The 12,472-nt window shown below is 39.8% G+C and overlaps 1 protein-coding gene across 1 annotated transcript in view; it reads left to right on the top strand.

Annotated features, from left to right (window-relative positions):
* The first annotated feature begins 6,822 nt into the window (after nucleotides 1-6,822).
* Nucleotides 6,823-12,472, top strand: part of ADGRF1 (adhesion G protein-coupled receptor F1) — a 50,495-nt gene continuing 44,845 nt past the window's right edge. The window contains exons 1-3 of the mRNA XM_010356510.2: nucleotides 6,823-6,882; nucleotides 10,597-10,660; nucleotides 12,147-12,223. The gene's annotated coding sequence lies outside the window, so the exon portion shown is untranslated. The remainder of the gene's footprint in view (nucleotides 6,883-10,596; nucleotides 10,661-12,146; nucleotides 12,224-12,472) is intronic.

Raw genomic sequence — 12,472 nt, forward strand, 5'->3', positions numbered from 1 at the left:
AGCTCAAGGAAACCTGCCTGTCTCTGTAGACTCCACCTCTGGAGACAGGGCACAGCTAAAAAACAACAGGGGAAGCAGCAGAGGCCTGTGCAGACATGAACGAGTCTGTCTGACAGCTTTGAAGAGAGCAGTGGATCTCCCAACACAGAGGTTGAGATCTGAGAACGGACAGACTGCCTGCTCAAGTGGGTCCCTGACACCTGAGTAGCCTAACTGGGAGACATCCTCCACTAGGGGCAGTCTGACACCCCACACCTCACAGGGTGGAGTACACCCCTGAGAGGAAGCTTCCAAAGTAAGAATCAGACAGGTACACTCGCTGTTCAGCAATATTCTATCTTCTGCAACCTCTGCTGCTGATACCCAGGCAAACAGGGTCTGGAGTGGACCTCAAGTAATCTCCAACAGACCTATAGCTGAGGGTCCTGACTATCAGAAGGAAAACTATCAAACAGGAAGGACACCTATACCAAAACCCCATCAGTACATCACCATCATCAAAGACCAGAGACAGATAAAAACCACAAAGATGGGGAAAAAGCAGGGCAGAAAAGCTGGAAATTCAAAAAATAAGAGCGCATCTCCCCCTGCAAAGGAGCGCAGCCCATCGCCAGCAACGGATCAAAGCTGGTCAGAGAATGACTTTGACGAGATGAGAGAAGAAGGCTTCAGTCCATCAAAATTCTCAGAGCTAAAGGAGGAATTACGTACCCAGCGCAAAGAAACTAAAAATCTTGAAAAAAGAGTGGAAGAATTGACAGCTAGACTAATTAATGCAGAGAAGGTCATAAACGAAATGACGGAGATGAAAACCATGACACAAGAAATACGTGACAAATGCACAAGCTTCAGTAACCAACTCGATCAACTGGAAGAAAGAGTATCAGTGATTGAGGATCAAATGAATGAAATGAAGCGAGAAGAGAAACCAAAAGAAAAAAGAAGAAAAAGAAATGAACAAAGCCTGCAAGAAGTATGGGATTATGTAAAAAGACCAAATGTACATCTGATTGGGGTGCCTGAAAGTGAGGGGGAAAATGGAACCAAGTTGGAAAACACTCTTCAGGGTATCATCCAGGAGAACTTCCCCAACCTAGTAGGGCAGGCCAACATTCAAATTCAGGAAATACAGAGAACGCCACAAAGATACTCCTCCAGAAGAGCAACTCCAAGACACATAATTGCCAGATTCACCAAAGTTGAAATGAAGGAAAAAATCTTAAGGGCAGCCAGAGAGAAAGGTCGGGTTACCCACAAAGGGAAGCCCATCAGACTAACAGCAGATCTCTCGGCAGAAACTCTACAAGCCAGAAGAGAGTGGGGGCCAATATTCAATGTTCTTAAAGAAAAGAATTTTAAACCCAGAATTTTATATCCAGCCAAACTAAGTTTCATAAGTGAAGGAGAAATAAAATCCTTTACAGATAAGCAAATGCTTAGAGATTTTGTCACCACCAGGCCTGCCTTACAAGAGACCCTGAAGGAAGCCCTAAAGATGGAAAGGAACAACCGGTACCAGCCATTGCAAAAACATGCCAAAATGTAAAGACCATCGAGGCTAGGAAGAAACTGCATCAACTAACGAGCAAAATAACCAGTTAATATCATAATGGCAGGATCAAGTTCACACATAACAATATTAACCTTAAATGTAAATGGACTAAATGCTCCAATTAAAAGACACAGACTGGCAAACTGGATAAAGAGTCAAGACCCATCAGTCTGCTGTATTCAGGAGACCCATCTCACATGCAGAGGCATACATAGGCTCAAAATAAAGGGATGGAGGAAGATCTACCAAGCAAATGGAGAACAAAAAAAGCAGGGGTTGCAATCCTAGTCTCTGATGAAACAGACTTTAAACCATCAAAGATCAAAAGAGACAAAGAAGGCCATTACATAATGGTAAAGGGATCAATTCAACAGGAAGAGCTACCTATCCTAAATATATATGCACCCAATACAGGAGCACCCAGATTCATAAGGCAAATCCTTAGAGACTTACAAAGAGACTTAGACTCCCATACAATAATAATGGGAGACTTCAACACTCCACTGTCAACATTAGACAGATCAACGAGACAGAAAGTTAACAAGGTTATCCAGGAATTGAACTCATCTCTGCACCAAGCGGACCTAATAGACATCCATAGAACTCTCCACCCCAAATCAACAGAATATACATTCTTCTCAGCACCACATCGCACTTATTCCAAAATTGACCACATAATTGGAAGTAAAGCACTCCTCAGCAAATGTACAAGAACAGAAATTATAACAAACTGTCCCTCAGACCACAGTGCAATCAAACTAGAACTCAGGACTAAGAAACTCAATCAAAACCGCTCAACTACATGGAAACTGAACAACCTGCTCCTGAATGACTACTGGGTACATAACGAAATGAAAGCAGAAATAAAGATGTTCTTTGAAACCAATGAGAACAAAGATACAACATACCAGAATCTCTGGGACACATTTACAGCAGTGTGTAGAGGGAAATTTATAGCACTAAATGCCCACAAGAGAAAGCAGGAAAGATCTAAAATTGACACTCTAACATCACAATTAAAAGAACTAGAGAGGCAAGAGCAAACACATTCAAAAGCTAGCAGAAGGCAAGAAATGACTAAGATCAGAGCAGAACTGAAGGAGATAGAGACACAAAACACCCTCCAAAAAAATCAATGAATCCAGGAGTTGGTTTTTTGAAAAGATCAACAAAATTGACAGACCGCTAGCAAGGCTAATAAAGAAGAAAAGAGAGAGGAATCAAATAGACGCAATAAAAAATGATAAAGGGGATATCACCACCGACCCCACAGAAATACAAACTACCATCAGAGAATACTATAAACACCTCTACACAAATGAACTAGAAAATCTAGAAGAAATGGATAATTTCCTGGACACTTACACTCTCCCAAGACTAAACCAGGAAGAAGTTGAATCCCTGAATAGACCAATAGCAGGCTCTGAAATTGAGGCAACAATCAATAGCCTACCCACCAAAAAAAGTCCAGGATCAGATGGATTCACAGCTGAATTCTACCGGAGGTACAAGGAGGAGCTGGTACCATTCCTTCTGAAACTGTTCCAATCCATAGAAAAAGAGGGAATCCTCCCTAACTCATTTTATGAGGCCAACATCATCCTGATACCAAAGCCTGGAAGAGACACAACAAAAAAAGAGAATTTTAGACCAATATCCCTGATGAACATTGATGCAAAAATCCTCAATAAAATACTGGCAAACCGGATTCAGCAGCACATCAAAAAGCTTATCCACCATGATCAAGTGGGCTTCATCCCTGGGATGCAAGGCTGGTTCAACATTCGCAAATCAATAAACGTAATCCAGCATATAAACAGAACCAAAGACAAGAACCACATGATTATCTCAATAGATGCAGAAAAGGCTTTTGACAAAATTCAACAGCCCTTCATGCTAAAAACGCTCAATAAATTCGGTATTGATGGAACGTACCTCAAAATAATAAGAGCTATTTATGACAAACCCACAGCCAATATCATACTGAATGGGCAAAAACTGGAAAAATTCCCTTTGAAAACTGGCACAAGACAGGGATGCCCTCTCTCACCACTCCTATTCAACATAGTGTTGGAAGTTCTGGCTAGGGCAATCAAGCAAGAGAAAGAAATCAAGGGTATTCAGTTAGGAAAAGAAGAAGTCAAATTGTCACTGTTTGCAGATGACATGATTGTATATTTAGAAAACCCCATTGTCTCAGCCCAAAATCTCCTTAAGCTGATAAGCAACTTCAGCAAAGTCTCAGGATACGAAATTAATGTGCAAAAATCACAAGCATTCTTATACACCAGTAGCAGACAAACAGAGAGCCAAATCATGAATGAACTTCCATTCACAATTGCTTCAAAGAGAATAAAATACCTAGGAATCCAACTTACAAGGGATGTAAAGGACCTCTTCAAGGAGAACTACAAACCACTGCTCAGTGAAATAAAAGACGACACAAACAAATGGAAGAACATACCATGCTCATGGATAGGAAGAATCAATATCGTGAAAATGGCCATACTGCCCAAGGTTATTTATAGATTCAATGCCATCCCCATCAAGCTACCAATAAGTTTCTTCACAGAATTGGAAAAAAACTACTTTAAAGTTCATATGGAACCAAAAAAGAGCCCGCATTGCCAAGACAATCCTAAGTCAAAAGGACAAAGCTGGAGGCGTCACGCTACCTGACTTCAAACTATACTACGAGGCTACAGTAACCAAAACAGCATGGGGCTGGTACCAAAACAGAGATATAGACCAATGGAACAAAACAGAGTCCTCAGAAATAATACCACACATCTACAGCCATCTGATCTTTGACAAACCTGACAAAAACAAGAAATGGGGAAAGGATTCCCTATTTAATAAATGGTGCTGGGAAAATTGGCTAGCCATAAGTAGAAAGCTGAAACTGGATCCTTTCCTTACTCCTTATACGAAGATTAATTCAAGATGGATTAGAGACTTAAATGTTAGACCTAATACCATAAAAACCCTAGAAGAAAATCTAGGTAGTACCATTCAGGACATAGGCATGGGCAAGGACTTCATGTCTAAAACACCAAAAGCAACGGCAGCAAAAGCCAAAATTGACAAATGGGATCTAATTAAACTAAAGAGCTTCTGCACAGCAAAAGAAACTACCATCAGAGTGAACAGGCAACCTACGCAATGGGAGAAAATTTTTGCAATCTACTCATCTGACAAAGGGCTAATATCCAGAATCTACAAAGAACTCAAACAAATATACAAGAAAAAAACAAACAACCCCATCAAAAAGTGGGCAAAGGATATGAACAGACATTTCTCAAAAGAAGACATTCATAGAGCCAACAGACACATGAAAAAATGCTCATCATCACTCGCCATCAGAGAAATGCAAATCAAAACCACAATGAGATACCATCTCACACCAGTTAGAACAGCAATCATTAAAAAATCAGGAAACAACAGGTGTTGGAGAGGATGTGGAGAAATAGGAACACTTTTACACTGTTGGTGGGATTGTAAACTAGTTCAACCATTATGGAAAACAGTATGGTGATTCCTCAAGGATCTAGAACTAGATGTACCATATGACCCAGCCATCCCACTACTGGGTATATACCCAAAGGATTATAAATTATTCTACTACAAAGACACATGCACACGTATGTTTATTGCGGCACTATTCACAATAGCAAAGACTTGGAATCAACCCAAATGTCCATCTGTGACAGACTGGATTAAGAAAATGTGGCACATATACACCATGGAATACTATGCAGCCATAAAAAAGGATGAGCTTGCATCCTTTGTAGGGACATGGATGCAACTGGAAACCATCATTCTTAGCAAACTATCACAAGAAGAGAAAACCAAACACCGCATGTTCTCACTCATAGGTGGGAACTGAACAATGAGATCACTTGGACTCGGGACGGGGAACATCACACACTGGGGCCTATCATGGGGAGGGGGCAGGGGGGAGGGATTGCATTGGGGAGTTATACATGATATAAATGATGAATTGATGGGTGCTGACGAGTTGATGGGTGCAGCACACCAACATGGCACAAGTATACATATGTAACAAACCTGCACGTTATGCACATGTACCCTAGAACTTGAAGTATAATAAAAATAAATTAATTAATTAAAAAAAAGAATGTATCAACAACAACTGTTTTCTTCTACTATCTTTATAGTTTCATATTTTGTGTTTATATTTTTAATCCAGATAAAATTAACTTTGGTGTAAACTGTGAGAGAAGGATATGCATTTATACAATTTATAACTGGTAAAAGTGGGTGCTTTTGTAGGTGAAGATCGATTAGTTGTGGAACAAGGGTAGTTTACTGAATACGCTTTTGTAATTTTGAGTTTTCTACCCTGTTCATGTAAAATTTACCAACATCTTATTAAAAGAAGCTGTTATGCGGAAACATTATTGACTTTTATGCAAAAACATTAAGAAAGCAGCTCCAATTGAATGTGACCCTGCAGGAATACAAACCAATGTTGTCAGATCTTCTCATTTTCCAAAAGAAGCTGAAATTTGGGTTTTCATGTGAAATCCCCTGATGTTTAAATGTCAGCAACTAATTCAGAGTTACAAAAACAATGCATGGTCCAAACAAAACACATCTGCAGGCCAGATGAGGCCCTCAGGGTGCCAGTTTGAGACCTGTGTTTTAAACACTTTTTCTTATCCTCAAAGATTCATGTAAGTGCCTCTTCTATAGCCTTCCGTGGCACAATGTGTTCAGTCCCTATCGTAACATATTTTAACTGATTGTTGCTGGCCTACCTTCTCCATTATAGATGCTTGAAGAGTGTATTTACAGATTTTGGTCCTGGGGCTTAACACAGTGTCTTGCACCTAGTAGACATTTAATATAAATGCTTGTTTAATGAATAAATAGATGAATGAATGAATGAATGAATTCTGCTCCAAGAAGAATCTATGTCCTGAAAAACTGGACAAGGCAGCCCAGGTCACAGAGGTTATCTGGTTTGGACCGCTCCTTCTCCCGCCTCCTCCGTTAAGTCTCTCAGTCACCTTCACGGTAAATTAAGTGATTATACCCCATAGTGATTTTGTAAACAGGTGGCCTCTACAACATTGTGAATCTTGGCCACTAGATGTCTCTCTTTGCCTAAAGGACATTTGGAAGTATGGGAGTCAACCTGGGGTTTGTTGAAACAATACGTAAGTGAAAAAGAATGTTCTAATCTCAGGTCACATCTTCAGATGTTTGTTCTCATGAGGAAGTTGAGCACGGCCACAACACCAGAGAAAAAGTGCCCAGGGATGGAATCAGCTTAATTTTATTCTAGAAGAACTTCTCATCCACAGGTATGGACCCTTTGCACTCTGAGTCTGTTGGGTGTTAGCCTCTAATCCAGCAGACTCATGAGTGTTCTCCGGAAGCCTTGCTTGTGTTATTTCTCTCTGATGCTGTAGGCTAATGGAAAAATGCATCTTACTGTAAAGGGTCTGGAACTCTAGAATCTGCATGGTAAAAAGCAGGATTCTTGTTAGATGTAGCAGGTTCTTCACTGAGGCTGTCCTGACCCTGTAGAATTCCTGAGCATCCTGTGATTGCAGGGGATGTGTTCTGGTGCCTGCACCTGTACCTTCCAGTGGCCTCACGAGAATCTTTTGAGCTTGGAGTGGTAGACTTCTTGGTGCTGTATAACTCTTATTTTAAACACAGAGTGAGGGGGGAAAAGGATTATCATTTATTTTATAGGTTATAGCTTTCTCTTCTCAGTGTTATCTCTGTACATTCTGTACAGAGAATAATAATTGTGTACCAATACTGTACAATCTGAACTGATTAAAGGCCTCAGATGGCGTCTTGACCGACTGCCAGATTTACCCAGGACCTTGAATTTAGTGACACTTGAAGCTTGCTTCTTGAATAAAATGAAGTGTGGACTCTACAGGACTTTGATGGCTCTCCAATTTATTATGGAAGGTTCAGATGATAAGAATGCTCTGTCTCATTAATACCTGTGTTTGCCTTTGCTTTTTCTTTGGTTATTTAGCAAGAGTCAGGCACTTATATTTGTATTTCCCATCTATCTTTAGGAATCAGTAGAGAATAGGGTAACAGAACAGACTTTGAAGTCAGGTCGTGTTGACTTTCTGGCTCACCATTCACCTAACTGCTCGATGCCTTGACTCCATTATCTATAAAATAAGGTTGCAGAGAGTATAAAAACACATGAGAAATGATCACAACAGTACTTGGCACATAGGAAGTACTCAGTAAATGTTGGCTGATCCACCAAAAAAAAAAAAAAAAAAAAAAAAAAGGAATGAGATCCTGCCATTTGCAACAACGTGGATGGAACTGGAGGACATTTAGTGAAATATGCCAGGTAAAGAAAGACAAACTTCACATGTTCTTACTGATTTGTGGGAGCTAAAAATTAAAACAAACTGATGGAAGTAGAGAAAAGAATGATGGTTTCCAGAGGCTGGGAAGAGTAGTGGGCAGTGCAGGAGTGGGGATGGTTAGTGGGTACAAAAATATTAGGTAGAATAAATAAGATCTAGTATTTGATAGCACAACAGGGTGACTATAGTCAACAACAATTTATTATTTAAAAATACCTAAAAGTGTATAATTGGAATGTTTGTAACACAAGGAAATGATACTGCATAACCTCAAATGTTTGAGGTGATGATTACACATTGTATGCCTGTATCAAAATATCTCATGTACCCCATAAAAATATATACCTACTATGTGTCCATACAAATTAAAAACAAAAAATTTGAAAAAATGTTTGCTGAGCCAGGAACTATGACTCACACCTGTAATTACAACACTTCGGGAGGCTGAGGTAGGCGGATCGCTTTGAGCTCAGGAGTTCAAGACCAGCCTGGGCAACATGGCGAAACCCTGCCTCTACAAAAAATACAAAAATTAGCTGGGCATTGGTGGCTCACGCCTGTGGTCCCAGCTGCTTGGGGGGCTGAGGCTGGAGAATCATTTGAGCCCGGGAAGTGGAGGTTGCAGTGAGCTGAGATAATGCCACTGCACTCCAGCCCAGGTAACAGAATGAGACCCCATCTCAGCAACAACAACAAAATGTTGGCTGATACTAAGCACTTGATAGTTCTTCTCTTCCTCGAATTAGCTGTCCAGGTCTCAATTATAACACAATGCCACCCTACCCCACTGATAAAAGCAATTTCTCATAAGTCACCTTGTCCAACGCTTGTCCTTAGGTAGCTTTATAATTTCAAACCCACCTCTCCTTATCTTAAGCCCTAGTTCCGAGTAGTATGAAGAGCCTGTATCAGCTTTGATAAGACTTTTATCATAGTAGTCAGAAAAATCGTCTCGCTGAAATTTACAGTTTATACTCAACTCTTCTCTTTTTAACTCCTCCTTTCAGTTAAAAAAATTATACTTGCAATATATATATATACATATACATATATTTAATGCTTTCAAACATTTTGCAACTATGGAATAGAACCACCTGAAACAGTCCAGGGCCTTTTACACTCTTGCATCATCACATCACTCAAGTCTGCCATTTGTGTTTGCAGTCCCTGGGGTAAAACTTCTCTATGACCAGACTCAAAGAATGTCCAGCACTTTCGATGGATGGACATGGGCATCAGGGTCCTTCTCTAATTGGGTTCCTGTCCTTTTCTGGTTCACCTGTTGATCTGTCTCATTTAGATATTGTCTCACACCCAGTAGTCACTCAGGGACAGTTTGTTGACATATGAATTTAGATAACTAGTTCCAGAAACATGATTCTGTTTGCCGTTTTCTTTCTCCCAGGACTCAGGCTTCTTGCTGTTTATTTGTGGGACCCTGCTCCTTTGCTGGGAAACCAAGCCATCAGACTCTTCACTAAACCAACACCAACAAGTGAAGTTAGAAGGCTTGAAACTCTTCCTCAGCCCCAGGCCTTTCTTCTTCTCTCTCTCTCTCTTTTTTTTTTTTCTAGCATTTGTGGAATGTAAAGTTGACCAGATGGACCAAAATAATTTGTTTACCTGGCTTCTTATGCTCAAGTGAACACCTTGTTTATGCCTGTGAAACATTATAATCAAACTAGAGAGGCAACAAACTCCACAGCTCAGCACTCAGAAGGTTAGCTTTGTCCTGAGCTCTTAAGGTAACAAGATGTCCGAATGCTGCCACAGTGCATAAACCCATGCTGCTTCTTTTTGCACTGTGTCCTTTGCAAAGACCAGAGAGCTCTTCAAACTCACCAGGAAGTATTGAGGAATTTAGTGTTGCGTGCACTAACAGATTCTTAGCAGGAAATTAGAAGGGGTGAGTAAATTGCTTTTTGGTGAGTCATCAGTTTGAAAAACACACCTTATTTCTGAAACAATCTGAATGTTGTGCATACTTGACTTCCTTCTATTAAACACATAATTAAAAGGCTATTAAATGCATTCATCTGTTTGGATTCAGATTTTCTCCAAAACCAATTCACTCATGGAATCGTTGATATCTACTTGTTGCCTCACCTACTAGTATCTGCTAAAGTGTTTTTAGTCTAATGAGACAATGTAGTGTTTCCTTTGGTTCTGAGGGCCATACGTTGGCCCCTAGGACGTTATTGGGCTGCAATGGCACAATGAGCCAAAGGTGGGTAACAGAGCTTCCATCTCAGCTTCAACCCCTCAACACCTTGAACTCCACACTAGTTGGTCATTTTAACTGTTTGCACCAAATTCCATGGCCACTTTCTTGCCCTAGTGATTAGTAGATTATCAATTCCTTTTTATAAACACATTCCTACTAGGACTGTCAGTGAATTACTATAAACACTTGCAATTTAATATAGACAATAGGAAAGGTGTGGCCCTGAACTGAGAAGATGGCATCTCTCATCTTAAAACTTCAGACATTGAACCTACTGAGTAAGAGTATGTATTTCTGGAAGTCTTTAACCTTTTGGAATGGAAATTTGGTCTCCAGTTATAATTGATGGACTGTGAAACAGGCAAAACCCTGCAGAAAACAAGCAGAAGGAGAATGGAATTAACTCGACTAAATTATGAAATTAACTTTTTTCCACCCAGGCTGATGGGGGACAAAGGAACAATGGTTGAAGCTTGAGTCTACCTGACAATTGGAGTTTGTCAGGTAAGCCCCATTCTCTTGATAATTTTTTCAGTGGGCTAGACCTAGACCCAATCATAATGAGTATGATATGGATCAGTGGCCCAGCTGGTCTGGAAGACAAGTGGGTCATACGGGATTTAGGCCCACATGGCACTAAAGGTCTTCAGTGTGCAATTAGAAGCTCAACTGTTGATGGGAATATTGTTCACTCTAAAAAAGATGTTTCTATTAGAATTTACTTACTCTTTCATGAAAACATAGATGCTTCCTCTTTTCCAATTGTGAGAACAATGTACCTGACTAGCTTTCCCTTTTCTTTAACTGTTAGGAAGTTCTGTCCCTAGAGTTAAGTTTCAAATTTATGAAACAATAATTTCAGGGATTATTATTTGCATTACTTTTCTTAATTGACTCTTTAGTTTTATAGTTTCCTTTTTTATAGTTTATATAGAGCTTTTATAATGATTTTAAAATTGTTATACTCACACTATTTTATTTTGTGCATTAACATTGCAAGCCAGCTCAAGTCATTTGTAAAATGTGGAATGCTTAAAGGAAACAAAAGAAAATTAATAAATTAACTGAATTCAGAGATATCCTTTGCTTTCTTTTCAGTGGCATTTTTGAGAATTAACATATTATTATCCCCTTCATTATTTCATAACAGAATGACAAATTGCTAATTTAGATGTGGTTGTTAGTTGCTCATTACCTTGACCAAAAGTAATTTATGAGCCAATGTGGCTAAAGATACAGCACATAACAATCTTGACCTTTCAGTTTTCAAACTGGATGACTCCTTGGAAAGAAAACAAATCTTTACTAAAGAAATTAATCAGGTTTCACTCTACGTTTTCTAAGGACAAAGAACACACCGAAAGCATTCACCTCAGCATCCACCCTGTTGCTGTCTTTTGCCACAGCTCCTTTGGTACTATCTCACCCAGAAGTCTGAGGTTGTTTTATCTGGGAAACTAGCTAGTTGATTCTTTAGGCTTAAATGAAAAAGTTGGAAAAGGAAAAACAATATCTACTCTTATTTCTGCTCCACAGGAATTACCCACCTGTTCTCATTGGAATTATGCATGAAGGGCTGCATTCCTTCAGCTTTATAGAGTATGACCCAGTGTGTTCAGAGGCTGGACGGGAAGTTTTGATGGAGTAGCATTTTGTAGCAAACCGATCTAGGGCAAAAGTGTTTCACATTCCCCTAGAGCTTTTCTCTCCCATTTCCCTTCTGTGATTTCAGACACCCATCTATGTTTGCTGGGAGAGTCATTAAGTCTTGAGCTCTGCGCTCCTTCCTCTTACCAGACCTAATAGTGACTTTAAGGTGGAGGGGAGTTAGCAGAAAAGTATATTGTTTCCGTCTTGAAGGGGGTGTGTCCCAGGCTTGTCTACCTGCACAGACCATAATGTGTGCCAGGAACTGCTGATGGATCAGTGAGCCTGTGTTCACACCAGTGAGCTGCTGTTGCTCAGATACTAATACTTTCTTTCCAAACAGCATAAGAAGTAATTGAGTCACAAGTACACTGAAGGAAGGGCTCCCTCGAGCTGTGGCGTGAAGAGAGAAATCACCAGGTAAGCCCAATAACTGTACTTTGATTACTAAGAACGTGTATTACTATGACCAATACTACCTGTTAGTCTGAGATTATTTTTTCTCTCCTTGAAAAAAAAATTCTGATTTCAATATCTCATTTCCCAAAGATGGTTAATTAAGGGAACAGAGCTGAAAAAACAATGAGCAGAAACAACAGATTTCAATCTGCTTACTAACTATAATGAGGTGATTAGCTGAGGCTCAAGCTCCAGATTATCTGACTCGAA

The sequence above is a fragment of the Rhinopithecus roxellana genome, chromosome 4 (genome assembly GCF_007565055.1).
Source record: "Rhinopithecus roxellana isolate Shanxi Qingling chromosome 4, ASM756505v1, whole genome shotgun sequence".
Taxonomy (NCBI): domain Eukaryota; kingdom Metazoa; phylum Chordata; class Mammalia; order Primates; family Cercopithecidae; genus Rhinopithecus; species Rhinopithecus roxellana.